This window comes from Piliocolobus tephrosceles, chromosome 2 (genome assembly GCF_002776525.5).
Source record: "Piliocolobus tephrosceles isolate RC106 chromosome 2, ASM277652v3, whole genome shotgun sequence".
Classification (NCBI taxonomy): domain Eukaryota; kingdom Metazoa; phylum Chordata; class Mammalia; order Primates; family Cercopithecidae; genus Piliocolobus; species Piliocolobus tephrosceles.
In genome coordinates this window covers 188,440,964-188,464,048 of record NC_045435.1, presented here as the reverse complement: position 1 = coordinate 188,464,048, position 23,085 = coordinate 188,440,964, and the positions used below count along the sequence as shown (strand labels likewise).

The following is a 23,085-nucleotide window of genomic DNA, read 5'->3' as shown; positions in this document are numbered from 1 at the left end:
TATTTCTCCTTTTCCTTAAAACGCCCACCAGGTTGTGAGAGCCTTGAGTGATATGGTGGTCAGATATCCAGGAGGCATACTGGATGTATTTAATTCTGGTGAAATCAGAAGAAATGATGTCAACTTTTATGAAACTATATTCATTACCCAGAACTCGGGAAGCTATATTTGAAACAAGATTTTATTTTTAAACCCGGAATGTCAGTCGCTGTGGTAATGTACTCAGGATCAGAGAATGGTGGTGAGTTTTCTATTTCTGGGCTGATTAATGAAACTGGAGTGTTGAATGATAGCAGTTCTATGTTCAATAAAGTATTTTAAGTATTTAATTGTCAGATTTAAAGTACTTGAACCTAGACAAGCATTTATAGTATAAAAAGAGCTGAATCAACATGGATTAAGACTAGCCGGCAATTTTCAGTTCCGGCAAATTATTCTTATGATACGTTGATGGGCATCTCCGTGTCTGACAATGATGTACACATATGAGAGAATCCATGTCTATAAATATACTTGAGGCATATATTATTAACTCTATTATAAACTCCATTTTAAAATAAAAAGCCAGTCCTTAACACGTAAAGGTTCGTAATATTCTAGTTGACTAAGTATTTCTGGGACATAAGGTTAACAACAGAAAAAGAGTATCATTTTACTATGAAACAGTTTTTCTTGCTTCGATGACACCTGGTATTTGTTCACTAAATTTACTTATTTGACAAGGGTTCTTGGTAACAGTTTTGCCTCCAATGTATATACTAATTCCTGGTCAATCATAAAAAGAGGCAGTATCTCTCGGCAGTAATCTTTTATTTTCCTTCGTTGCCCATAAAACATGCTACGTGTCACTCAGCATTCCAGGTGGTTTAATGGTCAGATTGCTAACAGAGTTCTAGCTATTCTTTCAGTCTTTTGAGTTCGGAAAGGAGAAAGAATCTCAGAAATATATCCAAAAAGAATCAGTTCAGAAGTTCTATGTCAATCCAGATAGCAGGGATATCGTGAATCACAGCACTGATCCAAAGACAATGAAGACTTTTGCCATAGGCCAACACTGTGGTCATTTTGCCGAGGTCCCATAATTGCCTCTGAAAAAAAAATATGATGAAAGTCTTTACGCATGTTAGTTCCTGGACTTTCTTCATGAAGCTGTATTACCTGCTTGGCAATCAGATTAAGAATGGCTAATTACTTATACCTTGGCCTGACTTTCTAAGTTGATGCAAATGGCACAGCTAACGATGGTAACTAACTTGAAATTTTTATTCCAGTCAAAAAGAGTGTATTAAGAGGAATGTGTATTGGTGCAATACTCTAATTGGTGCATCTTTCACGTTTTATGCTGCCATGTACAAAGTTCTTCCCCCAACAGATTCAAATCTAATTCTAGGAAGACATTCCCTAATGTATGTATATATAATACTTTTCTATTAGAAACTCTTTAAAGATAGAGTCATATTGTATGATTCAGTTGAGGATTCCAGAGTTCTCTATCCCATACCCCGATCTAATGGCCCTTTTAGTCTTGAATCCCATTGCCTACACTTGACAACCTTCACATTACCCCTAGCATTTGAAAACCTTTCTAAGAGCATTTGTCCAGAGTCCAGAAAGTTGAACTTCAGCTATTTACAAATAAGATCAATTTATTTTTGCTTCCTTATTTACAACTTTGCATCACTCCCTGTCATACACCATAAAGAAGAGAGGAAAATAAATCAATTGACCTGAGGTTCAATTCATGATCTAATTTCAGTGATTTTTGTGCACCATGTACTTAACATTGTCTCAAAGCTTTGGGTTGGTACACAGTCCGAGCAGCTCTGATGGAATTTGTGCCTTGCATATCTTAAGGGCTTGAGATTCTTAAAAGAGTTAAAATGTTTAGTATTTAGACAAGTGGTGCACAAAGTTTGCTGTACACTAGAATCACCTGACACACTTTCTAAACATACTCATCCTGGGATGGCACCCCATACCAATGAAATTAGAATATTGGGGTGGAGGAAAAAAGCATATATATTTCCGTTAGAGGTCCCTAGGTACAGCAGTGTTTGAAAACCACTGATTTAGACTCTTGAAAGTCAAAATGTGCTTTGCAGACAAATTTTTCAGAACTGCAGAATCTCCATATTTACTCCAGGTCTATTGAGTCAGAATTAGAATTTTGACAAAATACCTAGGTAATTTGTATGCACATTAATGTTTGAGAAGCATGATTTAGAGTGAGGAAAGAGGCTTTTTTCCTTCCTTCCTTCCTTCCTTCCTTCCTTCCTCCCTTTCTTCCTTCCCCCTCCCTCCCTTCCTCTTCTCCTCTTCCTTCCTCTCCCCCGTCCCTTCCCCTCCCCTCTTTTCTTCTCTCATTTTCTAGCCCTTCTCCTCTCCTCCCCTTCCCTCCCCTCCTTTCTTCTTTCCTCCTTTCTCCTCTATTCTCCCCCCCCTTTCCTCTCCTCTTCTCTCACACACACACACACTCACCTCCCACTGACCCCCACCTATATCACACTTTTCTTTGTCTAGGTAGATTTCCAGCCTCAAGCTGGTGTATTACCTAGAGAAACACCTGTAGAGCTTTTCAAATGTAAAGATGCTTAGGCCATACCCCTAATAATTTGGGTTTAATTAGTTCTGGGGTGGGATCTTGGCATAAGTATTTTTAAATGACTCCCAAGTGATGCTAATGGATGACCAGAGTTAACCACTGATGTAGGGCATTACTACTGGTGGTCTACAGACCGGCAGCATTTGCATCACCTGGGACTTTGTTAGAAATGCAGAATCTTAGTCCCTGCTCCAGATCTACCAAATCAAATCTGGATTTCAACAAAATCTAATGGTCATTTCTATGCACCTTAACATTTCAGACGCACTGGTGTAGATCTCGGGGGACTGATTGTACCTGAGAATGAATGACACCACTCCAGGCACCTCAGCAGAGAAGATTTGATATTATCTGACTAATAAATATGAAGGCTCGTGGATATGGGATCATGTTCTAGGTCTTCTGGTTGTTTTTGGAAACAACAAAAATGAAATGAAAAAGACACTGCGTGTCTCACAGTTAGATCAGAAAACAAACTTACTTTTAAATACCCTTGCTGCTCATCCTCCAGTCACTTACTTTCAACCCCCAATTATCCTTAAATATTTATTCTATATGTTCATGTTAAGCTCCTGACAAAGTCTGCTGTTAACTCATGGTAATGTGATGATATTTGACTACTTAAATCAAGGCACTTCTAAACAGAGTAAATATAGCTTTATCCTTTTCTATTGTCATACTTCTCTGTTCAACCCTTTTGAGATTCCTTTGACATGTCCCTTGCCACATTAAATTAATATTTTATTGGTATATTTTATATGACCTAAGTACTTGTGTGTCCCTCACATACTGCATTTCTTAAAATCAACATTGTGATTTTTGTGCTTTTTATTTAAACAAATATTTACTGAGCATCTGATATGTACCCCATGTGCCTAGTTCTGAGAATGTGAAAGAAAACTAAGATGCAATCTCTGATCTTGACAATTTCACTCTTCTAGCTTCACTCCTATATTAACCTTCTTGTGGGCAAAATCTGAGACTTTAACTTTCCAGCAACCACCTAGGTGTCTATCTCAGGTAGAACATTTTAGTTTGCATAGTGGGGACTCAGATTATATGCGTTGGATAGCCTTAATTAGTTTTTTAGGCCAACTTCATGGATCTAGATGATTGTAAGTTGGGAGAAGTGCAGGAAATTTAGGTACCAGGAGGGCTCCCAGAAACATCAGTGTGATTCCAGAACTTGGAAGGGAGTAACTTGACTTGCTTTCTCAAGAGAGACCTGTACATGTATTCCCAAGGAAGATTCAATTCTCTGTTCTAGATTTCATACCAGCCATCCGAGTTCAGTCTGGGCCATGAACCAACACACTTAAGGTATAGAACAGTCATTTCTCTGAAGCCAGGATGATTTACTCTGCAGGGGAGAAAGGAAATGTCTATGCAATCATTAGTATATCAGAACTGGAAAGTGGTTTTAAGAAGAGCTATTTTGTGGTTAAACAATAACAACAATAATGAAAGACTGAGCCAGTAAAGTGAGATAACTAAAAATAATTCAGTAAAATCATGTTGTGTAGTCACTGAGCATAGGAAATACAGGTTCTCACTCCAGCTCTCATGGTGTAAATTTGGATGAATCTTTTCCTCTCTGGGTATCAAAATTCTTAAATATCAAAGGGGGTCCAGTTCATTTAATTTAAAATACTGAGTTGCCACATTGTTCCAGGCACATTATTAAGTGCGGGGGACAGAGTTATAAATAGTTTATTGACTTGCCCTCTAAAAGCTTACAATCTAGGGATATATGAACAGGATTAAAAGCTGTTGATTTCTAACATTTTATGGGTCTTCTCCATTAATCTTTCAGAGTTCTAGTAGGTTATCTGGGGGGCTGGAATATAAAGTCTTACAGTGGTTAATGAGCTCCAAAGAGGCAGTTAACATCCCACAGCCATAATTCCTGCCCTGCCTTTTGTTTCCCCTTTGGTTTATTTAAACAAAATTATTGTGTGGGAGAACATTTGAACTCAAGCTATGTACCTACTATAAAAGCTATTCTGCCTAGCTGGCTACCTGCCTAACCTGTTTCCTGCCTTAGATTATTATGAGGCTTGTTAGCCTCAGTAATAGGTCTGGGGGAGGTCAACCTACTTAGCATTCCCTTATCCTTGTTCTTTTATGCTTTTAAGTTTTTAAAGTACCACCCTTATTAGGTATGGTGTTTTGTGCTACTGAGTGACCAATAAGAGTTTATTGCATCTGTTCCTTTTGGGTTTCCTGATTTGTCACATATTTACACCCATAAATAACATTCACGAAACACTTTGTACTTTTTCAAAAGGCTTTTAATATATACAATCTCCCTTAAGACCCTGTTATTGGGCATTTTAACTTTATTTTATAACAAAACAAAGACTCATAAAGACTAAATGACTTAGGCAACTCATCTTACCTCTATTTCTCTGCAAAATAAGAATTCTTATACCCATCCGAAGCGCCATACTATAATATCATGATTATGATTTAAAACTCATGCTAATAAAGTATTTATAACTCCTTAGAACTATAATCTGACTTTCATCATTTTTTAACTGTGTCTGTCTTTACACTAGACTGTGAGATCCTGGATGGTAGAAATTGGTCCTCTGCCATTTTGGGAGATTTAGCAGCAAGTACATGCATAGACACTCAATAAATCATCTTCATTAACTCCCACAAAAACTTAAATTTACCAAAAGGGATTTCTTTTGTGCTTATTCTACAGTTTTAATAGTAACTTCTCCAGCACCTGAATTTGTCTCTATTTTGCTAGGACTTAGTTTTGAGGCAGTTATATAACATCTTATGGGTCTGGGGATGGAGATATATTGAGCCAAGTATTACACCTTGGATGGATTTAAAACATAAACTGTGTAAATTCTGGCCACTAACAATGGTCTCAATCAGGGTTACCTCTCAGAACCACTGGACATCCTGTAATACCTGCAACTCAGATATTTAAGAAGCACTCAGGTGATGAGGATGTACATCCTCAATTATGAATCCACAGATAAGCTCCAAGATGGTTACTGTGAAACTCTAACACATACATGTGTTCTTTGTCAAGAGCACTGCAGGATTGCTACTGCCTGGGCCTTGTCTGTTATTATCATCCTCTTTAGAGTTAGAGAATGTGTGTAGAAGAGAGATTTCATTTCTGTACTACAGACTTGGGATTGAAAATAGATATGCAAAATAGATGGCAGGAGTTTGAGGCTAAGATGACATGCCATTTTCCCCAGCATCTTCTTCCTCATCTCCTTATTAGCATCCTTGCATGCAGAGCACGGTAGGATTTTTTTAGGATCTATGTCAATAGTTCTAATTTTAGCTTTCTCGTCTCTCCAGTTACTTTTTGAAATAGTCCCTGTCTCCTTGTCTTTGGGAACGTGAGACTCCCACCCAGGGAGGCCGTGGTATTTAACTGCTGCGATGCCACTGATGGCACCTAGGCAGAAGTCCCAAAGGACACCTGTTGCCCCTTCACAGATCTTTTCTTTTTTCTTTAGTGCAACCTCTGCCTAGCTTTTTACCTGAAACAAGCCCCATGACTAATGATTCAAAAAGCACACATAATTAAAAGTGGGACTTTAAACTATGTGAAAGAAGTAAAGGGAAGCTGCCATTCTGTGGTTAGGTTTTTGTTTCTCTCTTGTTTGTGGATTGGCCATTAGCCTGAGAGGCAGCCCAAAGGGACTAGACTGCAGATAAAGAATCCAGAAACTTTCAGAGGCTGTTCAGAAGATAACTAAACGCACCAAAGATTTCTTTAACAAGCAGGCAGGAGGAAGCAGCAATGCCAGTGTCTCCCTACCTCATTCACTTCTACAATTATCCCCCACGTGAAACAATCAGGTTTTCCTCGAATCCTGCAGTACTGATGGCACTCAAACAGACTGAACAAACCTCAACACAGGCACATTGGAAAATTTCTTTTCAGATACTTGGAAACTGAAAGATCTAGATATGCTTCCTGCTTCAAAATGTGTTGGGCTGTTTTTCTTTCTTTTCTTTTCTTTTTTTTTTCCCCGTAGTCTCTTTCACATATTTTAATAAATTGGGGTTAGATTCTCTACAAACAAGACTGTTATATAAGATTTATTATCTGATCATTCTAACTGTTTAAATCTGAAAATTTAAAATTAGACTATTTACACATTTTATCTAACGGCTTTTCTTTCATTTCAAACTATTTTCAACATTTCTAGCACTATTTAAAATTGAATTTGGTTTACTTCTTTCTTTCTTCTGGGATTTAAAAGAGAAATACTTGCTATGTATCAAGATAAAGGTTTCCATGTAAATCACTCTTTATTTGCAAGCCTACAGATAATTTAAGATGAGACGAAATGAGTCCTTTTTTTTTACTATGGGCTTTGATTTGCATTAGCATAAAAAACAAACAGATTATGCAAATATAGCAAAACCCTCAATAACAATAACATAAATGTGAGGGAGACAACTAAAGCAATAGCACAGACCAATCAGTGCCAGTCTTTTAAAGTAAGACCATTGGTTGACTGATTCAATAAGCAGTATTTCCTTAGAACCTGCTATTTGTTAGCTGTTCTAAGGCTGAGCCTTTCTAACTATAGTATGCACACTGATGAGATTATGACATTGTATACTCTGGTGATGCACTGAGGCATACAATACAGATGGTGCATGTTCTGATGAAATATAACTAATATTCTAATGGATTAATCTAACAGACCACTTAGATTATTCTAATCTAACCTGTTAAATGCTAGAAGATCTGGGATCAGGTTATGGTTCCTCTATTTATTCCAAGGATGAACCTCAAAGTACGAAATCTCGATCTCTCTTTCTCTCTCTCCCTCTCTCTCTCTCTTTTTTTTAACTCGGTTTGCCCATTATTGATTTTTATTTTCTTGTTACAAAGAAATTGTTATTTTAAGCTTGTTTGTATTCTTTCTTGATCCTCTTCAGGCTTAACTTCTATAGAAAATAAAACAGCATGATCATAATTACCACATCAAATTTTAAGGACTCAGTTTGGGTTTGAGCTAGCTTTTCAATGCTGTGAATTGTTCAACTGAAGCTGTTGGATTTATAACTCTATTGAGCAGTTAATTTGATTCTGAGTGAGAAAGCACTAAGACAGAGGAAAAAGTGCTACTTGGCTAAAGTTTGTATATAGCATGATTGTGACCACATAAGTCACAGTATAGTGTGTGTCTGAATTGATGGATGGCTGTAGTGGCCTTGTGGAAAAGACCCTGTCTTGGGAATCCGGAGACCTGGATTTGAATCCTAATTCCCGCCCCATCTTCAGTTTGAGCTGGTGACTTTCTTTCTGTGGCCTTGTTCTTCATCTGCAAAGCAAGAGTGGATTAGAGGCAAGATTCTTTTCACTTCTGGGATTGAAAAAACAGCATTTGTGAAGTGTTTATATAGGAACTACAGTGGATACATTCTGTTTAAAGATTTATGATCAGCTGCTTGTTCTCTCCTATCTCTTTTGGCGAACTTGATGGCATTTTTGCTTAGCAGATTGTACATTATTTTTTATAACGTCTTTTCTTCACCCTCATATGTGTCCTCTTTACAATTAAGATGAGTTTATTTATACAACAGTCTTATGTGAAGTTGATTTGGTGGATATGATTTTCTTCTCTCCGCCAGCCCTAACCAGCACCTTCTTGATAAAAAAAAAAAAAAAAAAAAGACTAACAGAATAATGACAAACAGTCCAAGGGCTGAGTGTTTTACTGACATTACTGATAGGAAGTTTGATTTTCTTTAGTTCTCAATCATTAGTAATATATTATTAAAAAACAATTGCACTCAGTCCTTGATTGCCTTCAAACAATTTAAAAACCTGTAACTATGTCTTCCAGTGTTTGATTGGCTACTGATCATTTTAGGTAGAAGAAGCATTTTCTACTACCAGATGAACATTATCCAAGGTCTAAGGGTTTCATGGTTAACAAACTGAATTTCTTGATTATGCAAAGAATAAAAGAAAGGGAAATATCTAACAGTCATTAACATGTTTATGAACATGAGTTATAATCAGAAGTGTTTATGACATAAAGGTAATTATAAAAATAGTACGTGTGGATATATGCACTAATTATAATACTGTAAAATTTGGTCATTGACAAATAGTAGATTGTATTACGCAAAAAGTGGCAATATTTGGATAATGATGATTGAATTATGAGTGGACTTTTATCCTTTTTCAAATCTTTTATCAATATTTTATTACAGTTTTTTTCCCATAAAGCAGATGTTTTTTCTATGCTTTATGGGAAAATAAGCTGTAATAGGTGTTGGACTCAGTTATAAATTTAAACAGATCCAGCTAAACTTTAAAAAGCTCTTTATTCTTCATGCTTTCATGCTTTATTCATGTCAAACATTGAAAGGACATTTGAAAAGATAACTGAGTCTTTTGAAATAATGCTTATGCAGCTTTTACTATGTTTAGGCACTGTACTTTACATATATTGACTCACTTAAGCCTCATAAAAACCCAATGAGGCAGGCACTATTGTCATCCCTATTTTAGGGATGAGAAAAGTCAGGCATAGAGATGTTAAGTAATTTGCCCAGGTCACACAGCTAGTAAGTTGCAGACTGGCTTCAGAGTCTATGAGCTTATCCACTACTTAACACCTAAGGCATACTTTAGCATAGTCTTATAAGCCAATCAACCTTCCTTTGTTACTGAAAAACTAGTCCCATTGTGTATGTACAGATTTTATTAACCTTCAGAATACTCAGTCTCTGCAGGCTTAGTCTCACTCAAGCCCTGGGCCAGTGAGATAGAGAGCTGAGGAATCACTGGGACTTCCTGCCTGTTATCAGGTGGGTTCAAGAAAGAACTCACAGCTCTTATGTGCCTTAAGTTGGCTTCTACCCCTAGGGACTTAATTAAGCACCGGGTTGCAGATTCTTTTTCTAACCCTCACACTGAAAAACTGTTCTGCTTACCTGGGCAGCTCTGTGGTGTGGTAGAAAGATCATAAGACTTGAAATCAAACACACAACTAACAACTTTTTAGTCTTTGTAACTTGGGTAAGATATATTTCTGTATCCTTGCTTCCTAATTTGTACAATGACTCGCTTTCTAGATTGAAACAAATGAGGAAAATATATAAAAAGAACCAAGCTTAAAATTAGTACTCAATAATCACAGCTGCTACTGTTGTTATTCTTGTGGTTAGTATTTGACCCTTAGGCTTACTACTTCCTCTGCTTCTATATGGGGCTGGATTCTTTCCTTAAAATCCTTAAGATTCCTCTTCACCTTGCCTAGTTTTATTTCACTCATTTTTATCTGTTTGGATCCATAGAACGCCATGCAGCTGTGGTATGCAGTTTAAAACAATGTAGTTAAGATATACTCGTTTTAAATTATGCAATAAAGACTGAATAACAGTGACATCAATTGATTACTATACTGATTTTTTAAATCATAGGTTTACTATTTTATTCCCATTGTCTGGCTTACAATGAAGTCTAATTTCTTCAGAAGAAAGAACCTGACTATTTTAACAGGGATGTTGACGTCGTTGGTTGGGTCCAGGAAACATTGCATTGTTCATGTCAGAAGAGTAAGGACAACTTTCTGACCAGTTTTCAAACTTAAGTGTGTACCAAAACACAGATCACTGGGCCCCACCCCTTGAGTTTCTGATTCAGTGAACCCAGGGTGAGCCTGGGCTTCTGAGTTTGCTTTTCTACAAGTTCCCAGAAGGTGCTGATGCTGCTAGTCTAGGTCTTTGAGAAACCCTGGTGTTGACAATCTAGTCTAAGATTCTTTTGCACTTGGGAATTCCATCTAGAAATAGATGTGTATTTTGCTTATTATTATTCAGAAATATCAGAATAAGGGATCAGGGATAGCATTCTCATGAGGGAATTCCATAGCTTAAAAGAGTCAGTGAGATCACACATAGACAGTTAGCCCAGCATTACCCACAACCACACTGGCTAATTAATTAATACAAGGATCCATGCTTGGACGTATTCATTTATCTGTGCCATGCACATTGCTTGTCACTGGTGCTAGACATGAAAAGCCACAAAGTTAGTGACCTCAAGAACACCTCACAAATTAGCTTTTGAACATATGCATAAACAGAAACCTAGGAAGAACTGACAGTTGGCACTGCATGTGAAAATTTAGATTAAATTTACTTTTACCATCATATTGTCTGTGTGTATTGCTCTGGCTAGGTGTTATAGGCCAGGGACCAATGACTAAGATAAGGTTTAAACTATCCCCTACTACACTAAATATATAAATGTAATTTTTGGGGAATATAGAGAGGAATTCGACATCTAGAAAGGAGTTGACATATGGACCCACTGTTGCAGAAGGGATAAAATGAAAACATTAGAAAATCATTCTAGTCTGTGAAATATGATACACAAAGGTAGAGAGACATTAATATACGTGTAGTAACTAGGAAAAGATTAATGGATTGCTTAGTTCATTCATCCAGTGTCCCTTTATTGTGCTGGACACTGTTTTAGGTGCTGAATATAGTACTGACACTCTTCCCTCATGAACCATGTAGGGTTGGGATGGGATACAGTAGATGATGAATCATGTAAGAAAGGAAGAAAGGTTGCAAGCAAATTGTGGAAGCCTGTTACAAATTATTTAATGTAGGTGATGATTTCATTTACATTTCAAAAACATTGATTACTGTAATCATCTTTAAAAAAATTAGATTCCTAGGGCTTCTAGAATACAATTCTACTTACAAAGCTTTAATCATTCACTAGCTTTTGAAGAACACATCTACTGTGCAAAGCGAGGCATACGTACAAGCACACTGTCAGGGCCAGAAGAAATACTGTGACCCAGTATTTCACTCCGATTTTTGCCAATCTCTGCTGCTAACACACTTCTCTTGCTTAATGGAACAATGAGTTTCATTCCTGTTCACTTTTGGCTCTCAACTCTCTAAAATTCTAGCATTGAAATTTATAGACTAGTATTCTAGGGCAAAGGTCCTTTTGAAAATAACCTTTTGAAAAGTGTCAGTCTTAAAAATTATTTCCTTAAGATCTGTAAATTATTAAGACTCAGAATTATAACAGAGTAAAAATGACACAAGTACTAACATGCGTGCATTTTGCGACTGTGTTATATGAATTTTCTCAAACTCTTCTGTGCTTAAATATATGAAGACTCATGTCAGAAATACGTTTGTCTCCAAACTTACCCATCACTCTTTCAATGGCATATTTGTGATATTCTGATGACGATTCTTTAGAGAAGACAGAATTCTAAAAGAGGGGTTTCTGAATCCAGTTCTAGTCTTGATTTTTATCTGCCTAATTCCTAGCTGAAGACATTGGTTGGGCAAGGGTCCTAATCTCCATAATCCTAGATTTCCTTATCTATATAATAGAGATAATAGTAGCTACTTACAGGGTTGTTTTGACTATTAAATAAGATAATATAAGTATTTACCACACTACCTGGCATATAATAAGCATTCAATAAAATGTAGATATTATTTTAAATATCTGGTACAAAATGCTCTGGTACAAAATCATCGCCATGGGGTTTTGCTGAGTCTGACGGATTTGAGTTTGCTTAATTGTTTAAATGAAATTTAAGCACCACACTTCCAATGTGTGCCTTTAGTTGTAGCTCAGTGTAGTGCTGTAAAGTATGGCAGCTCCACAAAGATTATGCTTTTGAATCAAACTCTTAAAACTGTTCCAGGAAGACACATCATACCAAACTGCATCATCGTGATCAGTGGTTGAAATCTAGAAAGCACCTTGTCTAGGGAAGGTCTCAGCTTGATTGGTAAAAGATTTATGAACAAGATTTTGAAGATGAAGGTCAGCAGATGATTTTCATCTAATAACCATAAGGTGCGGTTAGACAGATGGCAACGACAGCCTTGTCTTTTCTCCGAGCAACCTCTTTTAATCTCCACTGACCCCACTGATTCGTGTCTTAGTAAAGATGGGAGGATGCTGGGGAACACACTGCAATCTCCTGTGATACTGAATTCCATCAGAAATGCTTCTAGAGCAAAAGCAATATAAAAACAATCTCTCACGCATAAAATTTGAGGTGATTTCTTCTATCTTTTTCTGTTTTTACTTGCTATTTTTGTCACAGTTATAGAAAGTATGCTGTGAAATATAGTACTTTCTTGTCCTCTCTCCTATTTTTTTCCTCTGCTATCACTTTCGACTCTTGTTGATATTTACCTTCATATGCTAAACAATATTCTCTTCTTACTACCTCTTAATTTCTCAGCAATTTTTATTGATGTCCCACCAAGGAAATAGCTTTCAAGTCTCTCCCTTTATCACATTCTCCCCACAACATGCATCCTTTCCATCTCACCATCTTTCCACGGCTGGTACATTGTTATTTTTGTTAGATCAGTATTTAGTAGTTGCATGATTATGATTATGTAAATACTTTCATGACTAAGACAAATTAAACTATGATTACTCCTCCTTTTGTCATAAGATTTTGTTTTTTCTGTGGTTGATAACTGTCTTATTTTTATGTGCCCAGCTTTCTACATACTTTATACTATATTTAACTCAAGTCCCTGCCAGTTAGTTATCTGAATCGCATCTCAAGACACTCAGATGCACAGATATTCTATCAATTTCATCTTGAAGTACTATACTATCCCTCAGAACCTGATGACTGGGTGCTATGTGCACAATTTTCTCTGTGCATTGCTTTGGACCCGGAGTTGCTTTATCCGTCACCCTAGAAAATTTTTGCGGTCTCTGCTTGGATCTCTTGTTCTCCTGCATTCTCTGTATTATTCTTTCTTAGTTCACTCTCTTATTTTGGTGGAATACATTCTCCAACAGCTTCCTAAAACAAAGGATACACAGTAAAATTTCTGAGCCTTCTCATATTGGAAAATATCTTCATTTTTCCTCATATTTGAACAATCATGTGGTTAGGTATAGAATTCTAGGTTTAAAATATTTTTCTTCAGAACTTAAATTACACCATTACAACATCTTTTTTTCTGCCAGTTCTGGTCTGATGTCATTCTAACATTCTGATTTCTTATTTTTTGTACATGCCCGATATTTGTTTTCTCTGAAAACTTTTAGTGTCTATTTTTTTCTCAGTGTTTTGAAAATTGATAGTAATTTGCCTTCTTATAGTTTCATTTTCACTCATTATGCTGTGTATTTACTGTGGAAACTCTTCTTTAATTCTAGAACATTTTCTTTAATTCTGTAATCTCTAGAAAATTGAAAATAATTTAGTTTTTGAAATTATTTTCTTAATGATCTCCTACTCTCTGGGTTTTTTTTTTTTTTTTTTTTTTTTTTTTTGTTATTGTCGTTTTGTTCTGGTATTCTGGAAATCTTACTTAATTGTTTATATTTTGGATTATTTTTCATAGGTTTCTATTTTTCATATGTTTTATTTCCTATTCTCTACCTCTTTCGTCTTTTCTCTATTTTCTAGATTATGGGCCCAAATTTATCTTTTAATTCCTTTTCTTAAATGTTATCTTTAATTTCTGGTATCAGATTTTTAATTTCCAAGAGGCTTGTCAGTTTTCTTTGTTTAATTTTATATTATGCCATCTTATTTCACAGATGCGATATTTTCTAATACTTTGCTGAGAATATTTATGATTTACGTTTTTAAAGAAGTTTTAATCTCCTTCCATAACCTCTGTTTCCAGTAAGCTTTTTGTTTGTTTTCATTTCTATCTTTCATGTTAGAGATTTTCTGAAGATGTTTTTATATTTGGTTACCTGTTCATTTTTAAAAGTGGGTGTAGGGGGCTAAAAAGGTGACTGGGAGCTTTGTGTACATGGGTGGGGCTTGTTGTCAATGATCTTAGTTTTAGAGTGTTGTTGGTGGCTTTTCACTGTGGAGCTCCTGAGGTCCATATTTTAGGTCTTACCTCTTAACGTTTCCCAAGATTCCTCAAAGAAGATTCTTTGGGAAAGACCTGGCTGTGAGGGTCCTGTGGGTTTTGTCAATCCGTATAAATCTTCACTCAATCTCCTGATTTTCAGTGTGGTATTCACTCTGCCCACTATGCAGAGAGTTTCTGCTCTATCCAGTACAAAGAACAAATATCTAGTCATCTGCTGGGATTGAGGAGGGCAGTTGGCTAGATGCTTGATGTTTGGGAGAGGATTTGAGGTTATAATACCGTCCTAAAAACAAACTTTCCACCATTTTTGCATAACTTACCCTTTTCTCTTTCACCTTACTTCTACACAAACCTGGTGCTACCACTTTCTAAACTTCTGGAGATTGTGCAATCCAAGTTAGGTTGCCTATTGACTTTCTCCATTGCTGACTTAGGACTAAGCTTTCTCAGATCTGAAAAATATACCTTCACTAGCTGGTTTTCCAGTTCTAAAATTTTCTTGCTGTTGTCTTCTCTCTCTTTTGTTCCATCTTTAAAGATTTATGCAAAACATATAAACACACATGCCATTTATTGTACTTTTAATTGTGTTCAAGTAGGAATGAAAGTAAAAGTCAGTGTTCAATATTTCATCCTACTTGGAAGTCTCTTTACATCCAAAAATACTAAATAACCCTGTGGAAAGATGCTCTCCATTCAGAAGTGCTTGATGTAGCATTTTGGAGAGTTCTCAGCAGTGCCCTGGCCAGCTCCCTCACTTTATCCAATATACTGTAGGTTGTCAGGCATAAGGATCACTAAGGTATTCTTCCCTTGAGAAAACACCATGCAAATAGCTTTAAAAAGTTACTTGCTTAAGAAAATTACCAAGGTCATCTCCAGAGAAATTTTTAACATTACCTTTGACATTCTCATTCATTTATTCTTCTACTTTTCAAGCATACATTGGGCACATAGCCTGAGCCACGCATATTGCCATGCGTTGGCAAAACAGGATAATGAATAAGTGACTGACCTCATGAACCTTCCATGCTATCATGGAAGAGAGACACCAGTGTTCAACTTGCAATATGGTAAACGCCATCATAAAGATATTAACAAGTGCTAGAGGCTCTAGGGGGTGGGAGTGATTAAGTCTGCCTTCAAAACTCATGATTGGAAATGTGTCTTAACTCTCACTATTCAAGCGATAATTTTCCAGAACAATCCCCTTGCCAATTTGTAACTGGAAAACTTAGTAATTTCCTAGCACCATAATAGAGTCTTAACTTGGTCAGAAGAGAATTTGGAAGTCATTTTCAGCTTCCTCATTTTATCTGGAAAAACTAGCTCAATCCTAGTGAAGTCAGGACTGAAACTTAGGTTTCTTGAGTCTCATAGTAATATACTTTCCACTAAATTATATTGGGCCCCCGCCCAAAAGCCCAATTATTTTTTGATATGACTGAAATTTTAATCAGTGGCTCTGAGTCTCAGAGACCTGGACATACTGATTTTAGAAACCTCTAAGAAGTTCTTTCAAAGCAGTAACGTAAGTGAAGGAGCTGTACTTTGGATATAGATACAAGACTCCAAACTCTGTCATGTAATGCCATAAAGAGAGAATGGCTTGGAGTTCTCATTGCTTCTTCTGAAAGCAGGGTTACCATTCTTAAGCTAGAAGAACAGGGCTCTTTTTATTTGTACAGGTTAGTCTTGATTGAATTTCAAATCATCCAGCAAATTCAGGGGACAGTTGCCCGGAAGGAGCTTTAGTATGTCATTTTGCAATATATTTTTGAGACATTTCTGTGTTTACATTGTCTTGAAAGCACACAACAGATGTATAAACATAAGAGTTTAAACATTTTGGAGAGGCAGACAATGTTGTCTTCGGTGAACACTTAAGAATGTAATGTATTCTGTTAAATATATGGTTTCATGACTTAATTAACAATTAGCAAATGGTATATTATGGGGAAGCTAAGAACTCTAAAAATATATTGTTCAATTGTCAGTTCTTTATCAGTAATATAATATTAACAATAATTACATTCCTCATTCAAAGCACAATATAACTTGAAAGTGATATTATAATATCTTCCCAAAATATATTAACTTGTTATTTCCACAAATGGTTACATTGTAATTTTCTCAATAAAGCTTTTCCTTGATCCTCTTCCGCTAAGAAGTCCTTCTTTCCCTGGTCCTTCAAATCTCTCCTGTAGTGCTGATTTCTTTCTATGCTATACTATAGTTCCCTGGGTCCTAGCTTGTTTTCTAGGCTGTGAATTTCATGAAGGCAAGGGCTATGTCTTCTTCTTTGTAATTTCAGTGACTTGGCACATGTTAAGCATACAACAGAAGGTAAATTGGGTTAATTCTATAAGGACTATGTCATTCTGCTTTGTAATTTCAATGACTTGGCACATGTTAAGTATACAATAGAAGGTTAATTGAGTGACTACTATAAAGCCCTCAATATATGAACATAAAATCTTTGTTTATTTAATTTTTATAGCACTTTTCATTATATCCGAGGCATAAAGTAACTAAAGTCTCAGGGATGATGTACATGTAACGCACACACTTCAAGATTTCCTTCTTTCACTTTTGAAACGCCTCTCATCTCTCACCCCAGGCTGTTAGAGCCCTCTTAATGATGGATCCTATTCCATATGACTAAAATTCCTGTTGTCCATGGAAGAAAGTCATCAATCCTCATCCCTGGGAACTCTGGTTCGGCATAAAAGGTTTCTCCTCCACCTTGGTAGAAGAAATTCCTATGCTGTTTCTAAAAATCAGAAAGAAAACATTCTCTGTTTTTCTCATTCTGTTTTTTTTTTTTTTTTTTTTGAGACGAAGTCTCACTCTGTCATCCAGGCTGGAGTGCAGCAGTGCAATCTCAGCTCACTGCAATCTCTGCCTCCCAAGTTCAAGCGATTCTCCTGCCTCAGCCTCCCGAGTAGCTGGGATTATAGGCACACGCCACCATGCCCAGCTAATTTTTGTATTCTTAGTAGAGATGGAGTTTTACCATGTTGGCCAGGATGGTCTCGATCTCCTTACCTCGTGATTCATTTGCCTCAGCCTCCCAAAGTACTGGGATTACAGGCATGAGCCACCGCGCCCAGCTGTTGTTCTCATTCTTGAACAATGGGAAACAGCACGATTCTTTATTATTATTTGTGTGTGTGTGTTGTGACCCGTCTTCTGGTTCTCTTCCTTCTTGACAGAGACTGTATGTGCCGTTCTTGGTCAGATCCCATGAAGTCAGCTCTGAACACCTCTTTGCATTCTAAGTACAGCCTTGTCATTAGTTGCATCCCTGGCATTAGTGACTGAAATTGTACTTCTCAGGACCTTTTGTGAGTCCCAACAAGGAGACTTCTGCATCAATTCAAAGGGTGGCATTTCTGGAGCTACAATGATTACAACTTTTGTTGTTTAAGATAACCTGGGATTTCTGCTTCCTGAGACCTGAGGCTAGAGGTGTTTCAGTTTCCTCAACTCAAAAGTGTAAACTGAAATAAATGGGGAATGAAGGCCTTTCTTGTCCTTGATGTGTGAATCCATTTTCTGGACATTCGTTTCAGTGACTGTCTTGTCCTTTTCCTCAACAATTCATCTGTTTAGTATCAACCTTCTTTTGAAATCATCTTCTATATTAATAAACACTTCACAAATTTACTGGGTAAACCCCCTTAAAATCTTGATGTAATAGGGTTATAGTGAATAATTCTTTTCCTTGGATTCTATCTTTATAACAAAAATTGCTGAGGATTGACGTACAGAAAACTAGATATGTTGTAAAAAGGTCAGGGTTCAAGTTTGGCTCTGTGACCTTGGACATTTCATTTTATCTTTCTAGGCCTTAGTGTGTTGTAAGTGGAGGTAAATATCTTGCATCTGGGGTTCTTGAGGCGGGGATTCAAGGAGAGAAAGTATTTGGGAAGTGCTTTGTAAATGATATTGTACTATATGACAAGCAAGTTGTTATTAATAGAGGCCTGACTATTCCCAATTGTTTCTGCTTGGTCAGTTAGTTCTAGATGAATAAATTGGAGAGGACAGGAAGGAAGGAAATGGCACTGGGCTGGGAGTCGGGTGATCTGGAATCCATCCGGGTGCTGTTCGGCAGTCAGTCGGTGACTTGACGTGACCTTGGCAAAGTCGCGTCACCTCATGTGCTTCTGTTACGTCATTGGTAATATGAGGTGGGCGAAAGAAAAGATGATCCAGAGACTTTTTTCCAGTTTATGAAAACATGTGATTATTAGAGTTTACATTATGAGATTATTATGTATTTAAGGATATCACTGAGTTTAGATTATTAAATCATAAGTCTTACCAATAGTGGGTCCAAATAATATACATATTTTGAATATGTAATTTTAAGGAATTATTTTAAAGAAAATGCCAAGACTTCATCTTTTAACCACTGAAAGGAACTAATGGAGTCTTCTATTCACTACATTTTTGTATTATATTTGGAAGGAATGTGTGTATTTAAAGGGAGGCTAAGGATTAACAGATGAAATTCTGTATAAAAAACCAATTGTGTCTACAGCACCTAAAGCACATTTTGTTGTGATATATTCTCTAGTTACTTTAAATTCGTTTGTTTTCCTTCATTTAACCAAAAAATGAATAATTGCTAAGAATCAGGCGGTATGCTAATCACTGTAGTTAAGAGAATTCCTTTTATAAGACGTGGTTGATCTAGTGTAGAAAACAGCATGGCTTAAAAATTATACAGGAATGCCTCGTGTCATTGTATTTTGCAGATGTTGTATGTGTTGCATATTGAAGCTTTGTGGAAACCCTGAGCTGAGCAAGTCTATTGTCCCATTTTTCTAACAGCACGTACTCACTTCAGGTCTTTGTGTCACATTTTGGTAATTCTTTTTTTTTTTTTTTTTTTTTTTTTTTTTTTTTTTTTGAGACAGAGTCTGGCTCTGTCGCCCAGGCTGGAGTGCGGTGGCCGGATCTCAGCTCACTGCAAGCTCCGCCTCCCGGGTTCACGCCATTCTCCTGCCTCCACCTCCCAAGTAGCTGGGACTACAGGCGCCCGCCTCGTCGCCCAGCTAGTTTTTCATATTCTTTAGTAGAGACGGGGTTTCACCGTATTAGCCAGGGTGGTCTCGATCTCCTGACCTTGTGATCCGCCCGTCTCGGCCTCCCAAAGTGCTGGGATTACAGGCTTGAGCCACCGCGCCCGGCTACATTTTGGTAATTCTTACAATCTTTAAAGTTATTCTATTACTATAACTTTCATGGCGATCTGTAATATTTGATGTTATTATTGTAATTGTTTTGGGAGGCCCATAAACCATGCCCACATAAGACAACAACTTAATCCATAAATGTTGTATGTGTTCTGACTGCTGAAGGAAAAGAAACAAATTTAAAGTTACTAGAGAATATATCACACCAAAATCTGTTTTCAGTATTGTAGACATAATTGACTTCTCAAACAGAATTTCACCTGTTAATTCTTGTGTGTGTTCTGACTGACTTGTGTGTGTTCTGACTGACTTCCCCGTCTTTCTCCCTCTTCTCAGACCTATTTCCTGAGACACAAAGATATTACAATTAAGCCAATTAATCACCCTACAATGGTCTCTTAAATGTTCAAGTGAACGGAAGAGTCACATGTCTCTCACTTAAAATCAAAAGCTAGTAATGATTAAACTTAGTGAGGAAGGCATATTGAAGGCTGAAATACACCGAAAGCTGGGCCATTTGTCCTAAACAGTTAGCCAAGTGGTGTATGTAAAGGAAAAGTTATTGAAGGAAATTAAAAGTGCTACTCCAGTGAACACAGGAAGGATAAGGAAATGAAACAGTCTTATTGCTGATGAGAAAGTTGTAGTGATCTGGATAGAAGATCAAATCAGTCACAACATTTCCTTAAGCCAAAGTCTAATACAAAGCAAGGCTCTCTCTTCAATCCTGTGAAGGCTGAGAGATGAGGAAGCTGCATAATAAAAGTTAGAAACTAGCAGAGGGTGGTTCATGAGGTTTAAGGAAAGAAGCCATCTCTGTAATGTAATGCACAAGGAAAACCTGCAAGTGCTAATGTAGAAGCTACAGCAAGTTATCCAAAAATCTTTAACTGAGACAATCGACAAAGGTGGCTACATTAAACAGCAGATTTTCAATGGAGATTGCATAGTCTTCTATTGAAGAAAATACCAGCTACAACTTCCACAGTGAGAAAGAAGTCAATGTCTGGCTTCAAAGCTTCGAAGGACAGGCTCACTTTTTTGGTTCGGGGCTAATGCAGTTGGTGACTTTAAATGGAAGCCAATGCTCATTCACCATTCTGAAAACACTAGGGCCCTTAAGAGTTATGTTAAATATACTCTGCCTGTGTTCTATAAATAGAACAAAAAATCCTTGCTGAAAGGCCATTTGTTTAAAGGATGGCTTCCTGAATATTTTAAGCCCACTGTTGAGACCTACTGCCCAGAAAAAGAAAGATTTCTTTTAAAATATTACTGCACATTTACAATGCACCTGGTCATCCAAGACTTCTCATGGAGAAATACAAGGAGATTAATGTTGTTTTTATGCCTGCTAACACAAGAGCCATTCTGCTCTTGTCATGGATCAAACAGTTATGATCCATGAATGATCAACAGCCATCCTGTAGCTATGGATCAAATGGCTGTGGATCAAAGAGTAATTATGAAATATATTTCATAAGGCTTAGTTGCTATAGATAGTGATTCCTCTGATGGATCTGGGCAAAGTAAATTTAACATCTTCTGGAAAGGAGTCATCATTTGAGACGATATTAAGAATATTTATGATTCATAAGAGTAGGTGAAAATATCAATATTGGTAGTAGTTTGGAAGGAGTTGATTTCAACCTCATGAATAATTGTGAAGGTTTCAAGACTTTGGCTTATGTCTATAATCCCAGTGCTTTGGGAGGCAAAGACAAGAGGGTTGCTTCAGTCCAGGAGTTTGAGACCAGCCTGGGCAATACAGTGAGACCCTGTCTCTACAACAATTTTTTTAAAAATTAGCTGGGCATGGTCATGCAATCCTGTAGGAGGAACTGTCAAACACTTGTAAAACCATCAGATCTCCTGAGAACTCTCTCGGTATCATGAGAACACCATGGAGGAAAAACTGCCCCCACTATCCAATCACCTTCCACCAGGTTTCTCCCTTGACGTGAAGAGTATGGGGATGAAAATTACAGATGAGATTTGGGTGGGGACACAGAACCAAACTGTATCACAAGGTTTGAGAGGATTTACTCCAGTTTTGAAAGAGGTTCTACTGTGGGTAAAATACTATCAAACAGTATCACATTCTGTAAAAAAAAGTTAGTGAAAGGGAGAGTCAATTGATGTGACAAACTTGAGTGTTGTCTCCTTTTGAGGAATTGCCAAAGCCATCCCAATCTTCAGCAACTACCGTCATGATCAATCAGCAGCCATGAACATCAAGGCCAGATTCTTCACCAGCAAAAAGATTACGAATTGCTGAAGGCTCAGATGATTGTCAGCATTTTTTTAGCAATGATGTATTTTCCAAATTAAGTTGTGTACATTATTTTTTAGACATAATGCTCTTATACACTTAATAGACTATAGTATCATGTAAATATAACTTTTCTATGCACTAGTAGCCAAAAGATTTGTGTCACTTGCTTTATTGCAATATTCACTTAATTGTGGTGATCTGGAACCCAACCCACTATATCTGTAAGGTACGCCCGTATAAGGAAGATAAAACACAATTCTAAAATTATAGGATAAGGGATTAAATTTGCTGAAAAGATAGAGGGAATATAAAAACAGCATATTTAAAATGCTTTATAGATTGTAAGTGTTTCTTATGTACTGTTTTATTTAAATATTAAACAGACTTTGTCAGGTATAGAATGAAATATAATCTTTTGGAAACCAGTTTGAAATCTCCTGCAACTCTCAAAGCCTGAGCAATGTAGAGAAAATACTAATAATATATATTGTTATTTAAATAATTGAGGTGGATAGCTACATGTAATCCAACTCTTTCAAATTTCTGAAAGTTTTGCCTAAAATGACTTAGATGAGTTTTTTTATTTTTATTTTAATTTATTATTATTATTATTATTATTATTATTATTATTATTATTATTATTATTATTTTTAGCAGAGTCTTGCCCTGTTTCCCTTGCCCAGGCTGGAGTGCAGTGGTACAATCTCAGCTCACTGCAACCTCCTCAAAGCCTGAGCAATGTAGAGAAAATACTAATAATATATATTGTTATTTAAATAATTAAGGTGGATAGCTACATGTAATCCAACTCTTTCAAATTTCTGAAAGTTTGCCTAAAATGACTTAGATGAGTTTTTTTATTTTTATTTTAATTTATTATTATTATTATTATTATTATTATTATTATTATTATTATTATTATTATTTTTAGCAGAGTCTTGCCCTGTTTCCCTTGCCCAGGCTGGAGTGCAGTGGTACAATCTCAGCTCACTGCAACCTCCTCCTCCTGGGTTCAAGTGATCCTGCCACCTCAGCCTCCCGAGTAGGTAGGACCACAGGTGCATGCCACCATACCCAGCTAGTTTTTGTATTTTTTGTAAAGCTAGGGTGTCACCATGTTGTCCAGGCTGGTC

The 23,085-nt window shown here is 36.7% G+C and overlaps 1 protein-coding gene across 2 annotated transcripts in view; it reads left to right on the top strand.

Moving 5' to 3' along the window:
* The window catches only part of FGF12 (fibroblast growth factor 12), a 595,999-nt gene that overhangs the window by 1,210 nt on the left and 571,704 nt on the right, over positions 1–23,085 (top strand). The gene's annotated exons all lie outside the window — the stretch shown is intronic.